Source organism: Notechis scutatus, chromosome 4 (assembly GCF_049901735.1).
Source record: "Notechis scutatus isolate UNSWTSFEM ecotype Mainland chromosome 4, rNotScu1.2, whole genome shotgun sequence".
Lineage (NCBI taxonomy): Eukaryota > Metazoa > Chordata > Lepidosauria > Squamata > Elapidae > Notechis > Notechis scutatus.
Window position 1 is genome coordinate 2484137 of NC_142012.1, and position 14928 is coordinate 2499064.

Consider the following 14928-nt stretch of genomic DNA (forward strand, 5'->3'; position numbering starts at 1 on the left):
ACTTATTTTCTAGGGCTAAGCTTGTGATTAGCTAATAGTCCTCGACTTACAACCACGATTGGAATCAGAACTTTCATTTCAAAGCCAGGCAGTTGTTAAGTGAGTGACAGAAGAAGAATGTGGTCACCCTTCTGACTCAACCTTCCTTTGCAAAGCGCACTCCCCCACAAGGAAGCACCACCACACGGATTCACTGGCATTTCCTTGCCAAAAACCAACCATGGGGTGTCACAGAAGAAGGACCGGCAGAGCCGGAGGGAGGCGTGAAAAGAGGGACCGGCCTAGACTCCTTAAATACCGGTAATCCTCAACTTACGACCACAATTGTTAAGCGGGTTGTCTTGTTTTACGACTTTCCTGGCTGCAGTTGTTAAGTGAATCAATGTAGTTGTTCAGTCAGTAACACGGTCATTAAGTGAATCCGGCTTTCCCCATGGACTTGGCTTGTCAGAAGGTCGCAAAAGGGGATCACGTGACACCCCCCCCCGGGACACTGCGACCCTCATAACTATGAGACGGTCGCCAAGTGTCTGAGTTTTGAGCCTGTGGCCATGGAACTTGGTCCAATGGTCGCAAGTGTGAAAAACGGTCGTAAGTCACTTTTTTCCAGTGCCATTGTAACTTTGGTCACTAAATGAACAGTTGTAAATCAAGCACTAAGTCCAATCACCCTTGCGTGCCATTGGCTCTTATTAAATTTTAACCAGGGGCTAACCGAGGGTTCCCCAAACTTGGCAACTGTTCTGACCCAAACCTGGTTCCACGACAGCCAACACAAGACAAAGGTAACAGCACAACCTATTGCGGTTTCATTTACGAATCCCATTTCTTCACAGATATAATAAGGCTGCTTCCAACAAATGAGCTCGAATAAGGAAAAGTTGGTGTTTGGAGACTCTTTTGATTTATTGTTTTGCAAAAACTTGACAAGGCTGCCAAGAACAACAGATAAAGTCCCTAAAACAATAAATCAAAGAGTCTCCAAACACAAACTAAGATACATCGAATGTCCACCAGGCTTGAGCGCAAAAACTTCTTTGCTTCCTGCAAAGAACTCCGGTTTCTCAGCTGGCTTTGATCTTCTCAGGGAGGGGCCATTTCCTTGCAGCCTTGCTCCCGAGTCGCCCGTGCTGCTGCAGCTGCTCTTTTCTTCGAGCAGCCCTGCGCGCGTGTGACCTGGGCACAGGCTCCTCGGGGTGCTCTTCATCACTGCTGCCAGCCTCCACACTCTCCGAAGGCAGCAGTCCACTCCCTGAGGGTCCTGGCCCCATCCCTGCATCACACGCAGGCCCCTCATTCGAGTCCTCGCTCTCCGAGACCTCAGCAGTCCGTACCTGCTGTTGGCAAACCACAATAGCAACTTTAAGACTTGTGAACTTCAACTCCCAGAATTCTCCAGCCAGCTACGCTGGCTGGAGAATTCTGGGAGTTGAAGTCCACAAGTCTTAAAGTTGCCAAGTTTGGAGACCTCCGTGCTACCCATGAGTTGAGAAGATTCCTGCACACAGGCTTTTAGCAATAAAGTAGTGAAATTGAAACCTTCACGGGAGCATCAGTTCTTTCACGCCTGACAAGGTGTCCGACAAATGTAAGTTTGATAGGATCCAAGTTTATTCTTGACCCCAAAATCCATCGGCCCTGTTCATTTGCACTTTTCTGGATTAAGAAAATGAATAAATATGACTGGAATTCTATTTGCTAGCCAGTGACGTTGGCAGCTCCTCTTCGGAACGGCAACCTCTCCCAAGGAAACACCCACAACCTGATTTTCACATTATTAATGCCAGTCCATAACGGGAGGGATTTGAAGGACATTCCCTCCCCCCCCCCAAAAAAAGAACTATTTCTTGCTCAAATCCCTCCCGTTATGGACTCGGGCGACAAAAGTATTTGGCGGTCAACGATGATGATAAAGATTTAAATCATTATACTTATATCTTTTGTCTGTTCTGTTTCAACTATCTATTATCTTTTCTCATTAACACAAAATTTCTCCTGTAATCACTGATTGGAGTATGACGCCTTTATATCTTTCCCCTAAATTTAACACTTAAAGTAATACATAATTTTCATTCGGATTCTGCTTGGTACATTCTAAAGCTACGTACTATATTTTAAAATAAGAAAAAATAATGAGTTCATAATATAACTAAAACAATAATCCATAGCAACTAAACTCTATGGTTAAAATTAATATTCATCTAAATCTTAAACATTTTACACATTCCTTTTAATATTTTATCCCATTTTATAATCAGATAATGTTCCAATTTTCTAACATTATTTCAAATACAAATACCGTAATACAATCGATAGATAGATAAATTTATTGTCATTGTACTCAGAACCTGAGAACAACGAAATAAGGTGCTCTTTCACAACATACAACTGAACAACACCAAAAGACATATACAAATAACAATGTAAAACAAATTAAAACAAATAACAGTTAAAAACTATACAACCAGGATATATATATGTTAAGACCACCAGATTCATAACTCTGCATTTAACCTGATCACAGCACTTGGGTAGAAGCTATGTTTAAATCTATTTGTCCTGGCTTTCAGCACTCTATATCGTCTTCCTGATGGTAGGATCTCAAACAACGAGTGGCCTGGATGCGAAGGGTCTCTCAAGATCTTTTGTATCTTCCTTCTACATCCCATGTTAAAGAAATCCAATAATACAATCTGATGTACTTTTGCAGAATCTCTTTTTTAGTTGTATTTTTACCCATTATCTCTAAATAAATCCTGTTTCTTTATATCTTATTTCAAACCTTTGTAGCTTCTCTGCCCTTTTTTCCTTCCTTGCTTGTACAGAAAATTCATTTCCCTTGAATTAACAAGTTGGGTTCACGATCGATTAGAGAGGTGGGATTAACAGAGTTGCTCTTAGAATTCAAACGAAGCCAATTCTCGATGGCACCGCTCACGTGAAGCAAAGCCAACTCCGGATGACAATAAAATCATTTGGATTCTGAACCGGATTAAGGTCCTCGCTGTCCCCGCCGTTCTGCCAATCTCAGCTGCAAAGAAAGGGGTTTTTTTTCCCCTTCAATCATCATCATCATCTAATGACTCCCATAATCCCTTGCAGGGTGGAGTCTGGGCAACTGAATTTCAGCTACCAGACTGTTTACTGGCCGGATGCTCTTCCTGTTGCCAGTGTGGAGTTTTGTTTAGCAGACTCGCAGAGATTAGAGATTGCAGCCTGCACAGGACAGCATGAAGGTGCTTGGAGTAAAACTAGGATCCAGGTACCCCTTGGGCCCACTGATGAAAATGTGCTAAAATAGTGACTCTTCGAAGTTACAATGGCACTTGTGACCGTTTTTCACACTTATGACCACTGCGGCGTCTCTGTGGTCAGACGATCCAAATTCAGACAACCTTGGCAACCCAGTTGTATTTATGTCCCGGGGTCACGCCATCCCCATTTGCGACCTTCTGATCAGCAAACTCCAGGGGGAAGGAAGCCAGGTTCATTTAACAACCGGGTTCCTCACTTAATAACGGCAGCGATTCACTGAACCGCCATGGCAAGAAAGGTCGTAAAAACGGGACCAAAAAACCTTACTTCACGACTGTCTCGATTAGCAACGGAAATTTTGGGCTCAGCTCTGATTGGACAACCTGAATTACTTAAGCCAGAGGTCTCCAAACGTGGCCACTTTTAAGACTTGTGGACTTCAACTCCCAGTTGCAAATTTCTCCCTTAATCAAATCAATGAAAAAAATAAGACTGGGAGGGACCTTGGAGGTCTTCTAGTCCAGCCACCTGCTCAAGGAGGAGACCTTATATCAGAGGTCTCCAAACGTGGCCACATTTAAGACTTGTGGACTTCAACTCCCATAGCTGGCTGGAGAATCCTGAGAGTTGAAGTCCACAAGTCTTAAATGTGGCCACGTTTGGGGACCCCTGGCTTAAGCTGTAAAAAAAAGTGGACACAACATCATGTGTGCGCACCGTTTAATCAAACATGTTCTGACATCAAAGTTTGCACTTTTGCACAGCCAAGGGAGTTTTCAGAAGGGTTTGGAAGGCTCAAGCCTGCCCCAAAACCACAAACCAGCGAGCTGTTGGTCTTTCTACGGATGCACCGAGGCAGCAGAAAGTTGTTTAGCTGTTACTGTGGTTGTTCACAAGTCCCAAGGGCTACCCACCTGTCAAACCCAAGGCACTTCCTGCCTTGCCTGCAGAGACTTCAATTTAAAGTTACAGCGGTGATGGAAGTTAATCGAAAAGAGGGATCCTTTCAAAAACCACGCGGCACATTTTTCCCCAACGTCCAGAAGGGACCGTGGGAAAGTCAAAGGCGAAGATCAGATCGAGAAACCTTCTCAAGTCCGGATTTCCAAGGGCGAGGGAGGAAAAACCCGAGTCTTTCAACATCACCAGCCAGCCAAACGAATAGGCTGAAAAATGGCTTTTGTTCGTAGGCTGTCAGGCTTCTGAATGCAACATCACACCACAGTTAGGTTTAATACGATAGACTTGCAGGGCCGGTGCAACGTGCAACAGGTTCATACCAGTGTAATCTCTTTCTATAAAAGCGAAATTACCCCTCACACCTCATCACAAAATCTCCAGAACTTTAAAGCCTACAAACTTGAAATTTGGCACCTATGTTCCTCTTGGCTTCTAGGGGCTCACTAAGAAAGGATTTTTCAAAATGACCATCAGAACATTTAGAGTATTTCCATCATCATCATCATCATCATTATTATTATTATTATTATTATTATTATTATTATTATTATTATTATTATTATTATTATTATTATTATTATTATTATTATTATTATTATTATTATTATTATTATTATTATTAATTATTATTATTATTATTATTATTATTATTATTATTATTATTATTATTATTATTATTATTCTGATGCTAAGGAGATCTACTCCCCTTCCCCACCTGAAAAGAAATCTCTTCCAAATGCAAGACAAGCAGAGGAGTTTCAGTTTCAGTTTCACAGCAGCAAGCAGCTTTAGTACAGAACAGTTGAGCTAAGCCACGCCCAGGCTCCTTGCTGTCTCCTTCTTGCTCACACAGCAAATACTGTTTCAGTTTGCAAACAGCCCTCAACTTTCTCACACACTGACAAGACGCTAGCCAGATGAATACCGATGGATGCTGGTAGGCAGGGGCAGAATTCCCCCCCCCTTATTTTCCTCCCCAAAAACTAAGCCCGACCACATAGTTTCGTAACGAAGCACACGGGTTCCCTGCTAGTTAGAAATACGGTATGTTTATTGAATCATGAATTCATTCTAGATAGCTGGGCAGCCCTTCTACATTTCAAGAAATGAACAGAAATAGGACACGAACTCACAACTGACTCTAAGCGATCCTACCTTTTGACATCTTGAAAGTAAAAATAAAAAGGAAATAGAAGTGACACAATCAAAAAAGCAAAAATCCAACTTACCAGCCATGGGCTATTTCCCAATTCTGATTTCTGTGAAAGCCAAGGGTAAGTTTTTCTCCTTGGAAAACTCATTTGCACTTTTCAAGATTGCTCCACTCACATCTGACATCAGGTTTATCTTGAGAGACCTACTTTTTAAAAAGGTGCCGGTTTCTTTTAACCGTTATTTTCTCTCTCTCCTTGAATGAACCACCCACATCCTCTCCAAAATGAGGCAACTCTTACATGCTTCTCCTACCCTACTTCAAGGAAGTGCATTTTTCTCGGTTGATAAACCAAGCAAGGAAGAAGCGTCTCTTTTTAGGGAGCACAAGGAAAAAAATAAATCAGCCAAGAAATGATGAACACAGGTCCCCTGGGTTTTGCTTTGCAGGGGGGGAAATGGTTCCCTATCACCCTTAATTAAGGAGGCAAAATTGAAAGGAAAGGTAGCAATTTTAGACCAAAAGGAATGAAGAGGGGAGTAACTAGGCTGGTTCACCCGCCTGGAGGGAGGAAGGAAGCTGCAAATTCTCCGATGAAGAGTCATAAATTCATCACTGCTTAAGCTCCTTCAGCCAACTGCTAATTATCTCATAAGGAATGCTCTCCTTATCCTTTTCTTGCACATGTGACTTATGGGAACTAAGATGGTATCAATAAAGAAGAATATTTGTAGCTCTGGGTTGAACTGTGGTGCTCTCAGCTTAGTGGTTTTCTTGCAAATGTTTCATGACCTAACTAGGTAACATCATCAGTGCTAGAAAGGAGTGAGGTTTGGGAGGAGGAGGAGGAGGAGGAGGAGGAGGAGGAGGAGGAGGAGGAGGAGGAGGAGGAGGAGGAAGAAGAAGAAGAAGACCAAGGGATTATTGGTGCTCTCTGAGCTTGGTGGTTTTCTTGCAAATGTTTCATGACCTAACTAGATAACATCATCAGTGCTAGAAAGGAGTGAGGTTTGGCAGGAAGAAGAGGGGGAGGAGGAGGAGGAGGAGGAGGAGGAGGAGGAGGAGGAGGAGGAGGAGGAGGAGGGGAGGGGAGGAGGAGGAGGAGGAAGAGGAGGAGGAGGGGAGGAGGAGGAAGAGGAGGGGGAGGAGGAGGAGGGGAGGAGGAGGAGGAGGAAGAGGAGGAGGAGGAGGAAGAAGGGATCCTTGGTGCTCTCTGAGCTTGGTGGTTTTCTTGCAGATGCTTTCTTTGTAGATAGAATAAAAGAGTTGGAAGGGAGCTTGGAGGTCATCTAGTCCAGGGGTCGCCAACCTTTTGGACCTCAGGGACCACCAAACTCATAATTTTAGATCCCAGGGATCACTAACCGGTTCTGTGGGCGTGGTCTAATTTGTGGGTGTGGCTTGGTGGTCATGTGACTGGCTGGACATGGCTTGTATGTAAATATTATTATAAATATTCATATAAATACTGCATTTTTTATTAAAAAAAAGAGCAACTTTTACTCCAAATCAGGCAAAGCAGGCAGGCAGATTGAGTTGCTCACAGAATCACAGAATCATTCAGTGATCTATCTATCTGCCATCGGCTACCTGAGTCTGTCCCATAAAATTTGCTTGCGGTGAGTCTGCACTGAATAATAGAACCTTCAGTCCTAAGGGAGGTTCGGCTGTGCTTAAAAGCAGAGCTGAAGATCTAAAACTAGCTAGAAAGCAAGAAATCCAACCATTTTCTGCTTCCTGGCTAATCTAAATCTCCCAACACAGCAGAACAGATGATGGTCGGAAAAAGGAAAAGTAGCAACTTAGCAAACAAATTTGCCGGGTAAGGAGTGAGTGGACGGGGAGGGTTCCCGTGGGCCATGTGAGCGACGCAGCCTTGTGTTTCTGCGCAGCCTGGATTAATTGCCTGGGGGGGGGGGTGCTCTGCAGGTGAGATTTCTCTGCAGCCCACCAAAATTTTCTTGCGGCCCACCAGTGGGCTGCGGCCCACCGGTTGGCGACCGCTGTTCTAGTCCAACCCCCTACTTAGGCAGGAAATCCTAGACCAGGGATCTCCAAACTTGGCAACTTTACGACTTGTAGACTTCAACTCCCAGCAGAGCTGGCTGGAGAATTCTGGGAGTTGAAGTCCACAAGTCTTAAAAGTTGCCAAGTTTGGGGGGCCGTGCCCTAGACCATTTCAGACAAATGGCTGTCCAATCCCTTCTTAAAAACTTGCATTTTTTCACTGATCAATTGTTCTCACTGTCAGGAAATTTCTCCTTAGTTCTAAGTTGCTTCTCTCCTTGATTAGTTTCCACCCATTGCTTCTAGTCCTGCCTTCAGGAGCTTTGGAGAATAGATCGACTCCCTCTTCTTTGGGGCAGACCCTCAAATACTGGAAGGCTGCTCTCCTGTCTCCCCTGGTCCTTCTCTTCCCTGGACCAGCCAGGCCCAGTTCCTGCAACCGTCCTTCGTATGTTTGAGCCTCCAGCCCCCTAATCCTCTTGGATTGCTCTTCTCTGCACTCCTTCTACAGTCTCAACATCTTTTTTACATCATGGCAATCAAAACTGGTGGGGCTTCATTACCCAACTAGGTAACATCATCAAGCACTGATGTTATCTAGTTTTCGTAATAAAACCTCTGCAAGGAAACAACCAAGCTCAGAGACCACCAAAAACCCCTCATTTCAACCCTTAGTTTAAAAAAGTAGTAGTATTTTGGAGATAAATATACAAGTAGTCCTTGATTTATGACTGGTCTCTTAGCAAAACATTCAAAGTCAGAACTGATTATGATGAGCCACGGAGTTCACTAAAGTGTATTCACATCTCATGAAAACCAAAGTGTGTGTGTGTGTGTGTGTTTTAATTGTGGTTTATTAGCTATGTCATAATTTGTGGGTTTGACACAGCGTGTTAAATGCAAATCTAATATTACAGGTAGTCATCGACTTATATCAGTTCATTTAGTGACTGTTCAATGTTACAATGGCACTGAAAAGAGTGACTTATGGACCCTTCTTCACACTTATGACCACTGCAGTTTGTGGCAGCCAAAACTGGAATGCAGTAGTAGCAGCTGTGGTTTTACCAAGGTGTTAATAAAGTGGTATTGACACTTCAAGCGTTTTACAAGGCCAGTGTTTTACGTGCACATCAAAAATGTGTTTTGCTACAGGAAAAGTTACCCTCTGATGAGAAGGAATAGGATGGAAACGCTTGACAGGTAAGGAAAGTACAGGGGGGGCTCACTGCTCGTCTGTTAATGAAAAACACGAGAGGGAAAGAAACTTTCAGGCCCGGGGAGTCCACTAGGCAAACTTTCTGTGAACTGCTTGTGGAAAAGTCTCCCTGCTCCCACCTTCCTCCTCCTTGAAGAATGACAATGCCAACTTTTGCAGGCTTGAAGTGAAAAGGGAAAGGTAAAGATTCGCCTGGCACATCCGTGCTAGTTGTCCCCGGCTCTAGGGGACGGTGCTCATTTCCGTGACAAAGCCGAAAAAGAGCCAGCGCTGTCCGAAGACGTCTCCGTACGGGGTCATGTGGCCAGCAGGACTAAATGCCTTCGAAGGCGCACAGAACACTGTTACCTTCCCACCAAAGGGGTCCCTATTTTTCTACTTGCATTTTTTACATGCTTTCGAACTTCTAGGTTGGCAGAAGCTGCTGGGACAAGGAACGGGAGCTCATTCCGTGACACAGCACTAGGGATTCAAACCTTCGAACTGCAGACCTTTCTGATCGACAAGCTCAGCATCTTAGCCACTGAGCCACCGTGTCCCCTATATCAGTGATCCCCAACCTTTCTTATGCCGCGGCCCGGTACCGGCATTAGCTGGGCGCCGCCATCTTGTTTTGATGAAAACGTGCTTCCGGTGAGCTTTCTACCCAGAAAAGCTCACCGGAAGCACTTTTTCATCAAAAGATGGCGGCGCCCAGCAAACCAGCGGCCCGGTAGGACTTGTTCCACGGACCGGTGGTTGGGGACCCCTGCCCTATATGATGTGTAAAAGACCATTTAAATATGCCTTCATTTTGTATTCTTTTGAGTGGCTTCAGATTTTTCTTTTCTTTTCCTAGCAACAGAAATCCTGAAGGAAAAGTTGAACTAGTCCTTCTAGCGCAAAAGAGAAAGAGAGAGAGAGAGAGAGAGAGAGAGACAGACAGACAGACAGACAGACAGACAGACAGACAGACAGAGAAAGAAATTCTACAATGTAGGGAGGGAAAAATACTTGCTTTGCACCGTGTCCCCCAAAACAACAAACTAAACAGAATACCTCATTGGTTGTAAAACTAATTGAGATCCGGATTGGGAATTATTGGATAGCACCTTAGTTCTAGTCCTTTTTAAGACCCCAAACTGGAAAATTTGGTGGACCTGAAATGAAGTCTGGTTAGACATGGCAGTTTGGTCTGGTGGTTAAGGCACCAGGCTAGTAACAAGAAGATTGTGAGTTCTAGTCCCAGCCTTAGCCAAAAGCCCAGCTGGGTAACTTTGGGCCAATCACCAGGAGATTGTGAGTTCTAGTCCCGTTTTAGGCATGAAAGCCATCTGGGTGACTTTAGCCCAGTCTTGTGGTTTCTTTCTTTCTTTCTTTCTTTCTTTCTTTCTTTCTTTCTTTCTTTCTTTCTTTCTTTCTTTCTTTCTTTCTCTCTCTCTCTCTCTCTCTCTCTCTTTCTTTCTTTCTTTCTTTCTTCTCTCTCTCTCTCTTTGTTTCTTTCTTTCTTCTTTCTTTCTAACCTACCTGATAGGATTGTTGTTCTGTGGAAAATAGGAGGAGGGAGGAGGAAGTCCACTGCCTTGATTAAAAAATATAATAAAGGTGAGATACAAATCAAATATATAAAGGAATGCTGAATATCCACTGACTTTTTCTCACGCCTACTTCCTATGACTGCTGCGAATTTGAGCCTCAAAGCTTTCTGAAAACAGCGCCGAGAAAAACAAGAAAAGTTTCTGTAGGGTCTTTCTTTTCTTTCTTTCTTTCTTTCTTTCTTTCTTTCTTTCTTTCTTTCTTTCTTTCTTTCTTTCTTTCTTTCTTTCTTTCTCTTTCTCTCTCTCTCTCTCTCTCTCTCTCTCTCTCTCTCTCTCTTTCTTTGTGTGAAGGGACTTCTCTGGGTGTGTGTATGTGTGTGCTACAACCGCAGGGCCACAGCTCAGTCCAACGAGCGGGAAAAATCTTGCAGTTTCTCCTGCCCATCCATGCATCAGCCCCACGGTGACAAAGCAGTACACACTGGCAAGGAAATACAAGTTGTGCGTGTGGGGGAGAAGCAGGGAGCAAGGAAACACACTACATACACACATGCACACACACCATACACACACACAGAGAGAGTTTACCACAAGCCAGTAACTGGAAGACATTATTTGCGGGGGAAGGAGAGCTTGCTGACTCGTGATGAAATGTGTCACCCATGAAGGCACAAATGGGACATCAAGCCAGCCATTTCTCTCTGCTCCCACTTCCCATCTGCCTTCCCAGGCTGTTGAGTTGTGAGGAGCCATGGCTGAAATTTTCGCAGTGCGCCTTGCGGTAGGGCAGGGCCCTTGTCTGAATGACACAATTCTGAACACACACAAAGGGGAGGGGGGAACAGAGAGAGACAGACAGACAGACAGACAGACAGACAGACAGACAGAGAGGAGAGGGAGAGAAAGAGAGAGAGAAAGAGAGAAAGGGAGAGAGAGACAGGAAGAGAGAGAGAGACAGGGAGAGAGAGACAGAGAGGGAGAAAGAGAGACAGACAAACAGACAGAAAGAGAAAGAAAGACAGAGAGGGAGAAAAAGAGAGACAGAGAGAGGGAGAGAAAGAGAGACAGGCAGAGAGGGAGACAGAGAGGGAGAGGGACAGGCAGAGAGAGACAGGGAGAGAGAGAGACAGACAGACAGACAGACAGGAAGAGAGAGAGAAAGAGAGAAGAAGACAGACAGACAGGAAGAGAGAGAGAGACAGACAGACAGAGACAGAAAGAGAAAGAAAGAGAGAGAGAGAGACATGGATTTTGCTTGTCACAAGATTACAAAACGTGATCTCCGGACACCGCAACAGTCATAAAACATGCCAGTTGCCAAGCCTCTGAATTCTGATCACGTGACTAGGAGGACTATGGAACGGTTGTGTGAAAAACGGTCATAAGTCACTTTTTCAGTAATGTTGTAACTTTGAAAGGTCACTAAATGAACTGCCGTAAGTCGAGGACTGCCTGTACAGCGCACTCAATTCGATGTGCTCCTTTATAATCATTTCTCTTTTCCAGCCTCAGAAAAAGGACAAGCTGTGTGCCACTTTGAGAAAAATGAGGTTAGGTAAACCAAGTTAGATCTGCATTACATATTTTTAGACAATTTTTCCAGTTTGGGACCCTGGAGAATTTGGAACACAGAGTCAACTAAACAAGAGAACATCGTTCAGAAATGGTCTTTCCAAGGTCCCAGCTTCGAAAAAGCACATTATTCAGTGATAAGTATATTTTCTTCCCTTCCTCCTTTCCTTTCTTTCCCATCTTTCTCTGACTCTTTCTGCCTTTCTCTTTTCCTTCCTTCCTTCTTTCTTCCTCTGTCTCTTTTCCTTTCTTCCCTCCCTCTCTCTTTATTCAGTTGTGTTCTCCTTCCTTCCTTCTCTCCCTTCCTCCCTTCTCCCTCAGAAAGCAACTTGCAAAGACAAATCAAATTTTAGCAAAAGGTATAAATATCTGAAAACAAAAAGGCAACCAATTTGCTCCTATCAGTTCTCTTCCTTTCTTCTTCCTCTTCGTCTCCCCTGTTCTCTCACCTCCAAATTAGTTCAGGGTTTTATCTAACAGCCCATTCTGCCTTCCAATCTGTTCTTTTTACAGCTTTGTGCCATTTCCCCAAAATCTAGCAGTTTCTAAAGAGACCCAGAGCCTCATTCTGTTATTTTATTGAATGGAAGACTTGGAAAATCCTTAGGGTACTTTTTATTCAGCCACCGGGACATGAGGACAAAACCATAAATGTTAAAAATAAGAAATGATCAAAGACAAGATTTTTTTTTTTTAAAAAAAGGACCAATTATCTCAAAAGAGGGGAGAAAAAACTCTGGATCTCAACTTCCAGAATAATTCCACACATCATCATCTTGATAACATAATTAAGAATTTCATTTATCATCCCGAAGTGATTTTCTAGCGGTTTTGTGTCCCTGCTAAAAAGTATGCTCATCTACTCACTACTGCAGTCCAAGAACGACACAAAAACAGTTGTTCTTTTGCAAAACAACATTGTTTTTGCGGTGTCGTTAGAATGCAAGAGCTTTTCCAAAACCAAAGAGGCCACCAGAAGTTGGAGCTGCAATTTTCTACTTAAGAAACCAGGTACCCATGGCCAAATTACGGTAATACAATGAAAACAGGGAGTTGTGAATCTCCCTTGCTTTTGGGGATAACCATAATTAACATTTTCTGGGAGAGCGGCAAGCCAATCATGGCTAAGGACAACGCAGAACAGAACCAACACACACACACATACACAAAATCCAGTATCCCCCCAAGAACCGAATGCAGTTAACCTCAAGCTTTAAGCCTACAATCAGCTACAACACAACGCCGTGTCTTGGGGATGTTTTATTTCCTGGACCCTCAAACAAACCCAAGTTTTCACATCAGTCAGAAAACAGGATGTGGTGTATCTACCTCCAAGAAATGCAAATTTACTCTGGGTAACTCAACTCATAATGGGGTGTGTGTGCCTGTGTGGTCCATGTTATGCGTGTTGTGCATTCTCTGGGCGTCGTCATTTCAGCAGCACCCCAACATGAACAGTGTGACAGCTCCTGGGAAAGGCATAACGCAAGTAGTCCCCGCCTTACGAACATAATTGAATCCAGAATTTCTGCTTGGTTAGCAAGGCAGCTGCTCGGCGAGTCACGCTGTTTTTACAACTTTTTCCCACCATGGTGGTTAAGCAAACCACTGCCGTCCGCTAAATGAACCACATGTCGCTAACTTAACAGCTGCAGCGGTTCACTTAACAAGCATGGCGTGAAAGATCGTAAAAAGGGGCAAAACTCAGTTAAAAAGTGTCTCGCTTAGCAACAGAAACTTTGGGGCTCAGGCTCAGCTGCGGTGGTTAAGTCAAGGACTACCTGCGCACCAATTTCAGAAGCTCCCCTTGTGTTTGTGCAGCAAACAGGTACACACCTCCCATACAGGGGGGGCTGTTGAATGTTGGCGGGATGTTGGTGTCAACTCATCAAATATTTCTATGGTCTTTTTAGAGTTGCCAACGGAAAGGGAGGGGGGAGCAGTGGGGCAGCTTGCAAACCGAAAGTGCATCCCATCAATGTTTACAAAGATAGTAACTGGGTGACCAAAATTTCTGCCGAGCAAATATCTAACTGGAGAGCATGACTGAGGTTGTGGTTCACTGGCAGCCTGCGCAGATGGTAGCAGAATCGGACAGTGGGGAAGAACAGGGACCAGTCTGGGAGTCTGGAGAGGACTCGGATGAGGGTCCTGCATCCGATGCAGAGATGGGGCCAGGACCATCTGGGAGTGGGGTGCTGCCCCCGGAGCCTCTGGAGTCTGGCAACAGCGAGGCAGAGGAACAAGGGGAGCCTGTTCCCAGTGCGCACTTGTGCAGAGCTGCTAGAAGGCGAGAGCAACTGAAGCAGAAGGGGCGATGCGGGAGTAAGTCTGGGAGGTGATTGGCCCTCCCCTAAGATATAAAGGTCAGGCCAAGATGACAAAATCTTTGCAGGAAGCAAAGTCGTTTGATCAGTTCTGAGTCATCCTTGAAGCTCTTTGCACTTGGGTTAGCTTTTTTTTTTCTAGTTCATTTGATACTTCTGTTATTGGCAGCACTTCACAGAAAAGGGGGTGCTTATCTCGGGAGACTGTTTGAGATTCATTACCGGCTGGGAATGAGAATAATTCCCAGCGTTGCAATAAAATAAATCTTGTTTTTTTAAATAAGTGTGTGCATAGTTCCAGTCTATGAAGCCTTTAGTCAGAACAGTTGATGACTCTGGGGATGGATGTGTCTCACTGGAGAATATGAATTAGGATACACCCAGGAGGTGGGGGAAAACCAGGATCAAGGGTGACAAGGAATGATGTGGCTCAGAGTGGGCTACACCCAGGGAATAACTCCCAATCAATCCTTTGGAAGTTTTGGAAGTTTGGCTCAAGACTCAGGATTTAAATGGGGTTAAGTGCCAGAATCCCGACAGCCGGTTTTCCAGAGAAAGCAAAGAAGCAGGGAGGAAAAAAAACCTTATAATTCCCCATGGATGATCCCCACAGGTAAGTCACGAAGGATGTTCCCTTCCTAGGGAAAAGCTCCCGCAGATACCTGTTGCTTTTTTTTTTGATCAGCATTCCCGTCCGTGAAGCTGTTTTATATTCAGCCCCCAAAACGCCAGTTCTCCAGCTTCTCTCCCCCCCACTTTTTTTTTGTCGCCAAGATCATTTATTTGCAAAGGCAAGCCAGGAAGTGGCAAATTAAAAAAAAGAAAGAAAAAAAAATACATGTTTACTTGCAAGGAACTGGCTCAATGGGAGGCGCTCATACAAGGAGCACAACGAGATTGTTAGCCTCAAGGTCAAAT

At 44.3% G+C, this 14928-nt stretch overlaps 1 protein-coding gene across 3 annotated transcripts in view; it reads right to left on the minus strand.

The window, feature by feature from the left end:
• The window catches only part of PTPRA (protein tyrosine phosphatase receptor type A), a 135368-nt gene that overhangs the window by 94013 nt on the left and 26427 nt on the right, over positions 1-14928 (minus strand). Inside the window, exon 1 of one of the 3 annotated variants that reach the window (XM_087962662.1) lies at positions 5445-5549. The exons of the other annotated variants lie outside the window; for them this stretch is intronic. The gene's annotated coding sequence lies outside the window, so the exon portion shown is untranslated. Of the gene's footprint in view, positions 1-5444; positions 5550-14928 lie in introns of those variants that run through there. 3 annotated transcript variants of the gene reach the window in all.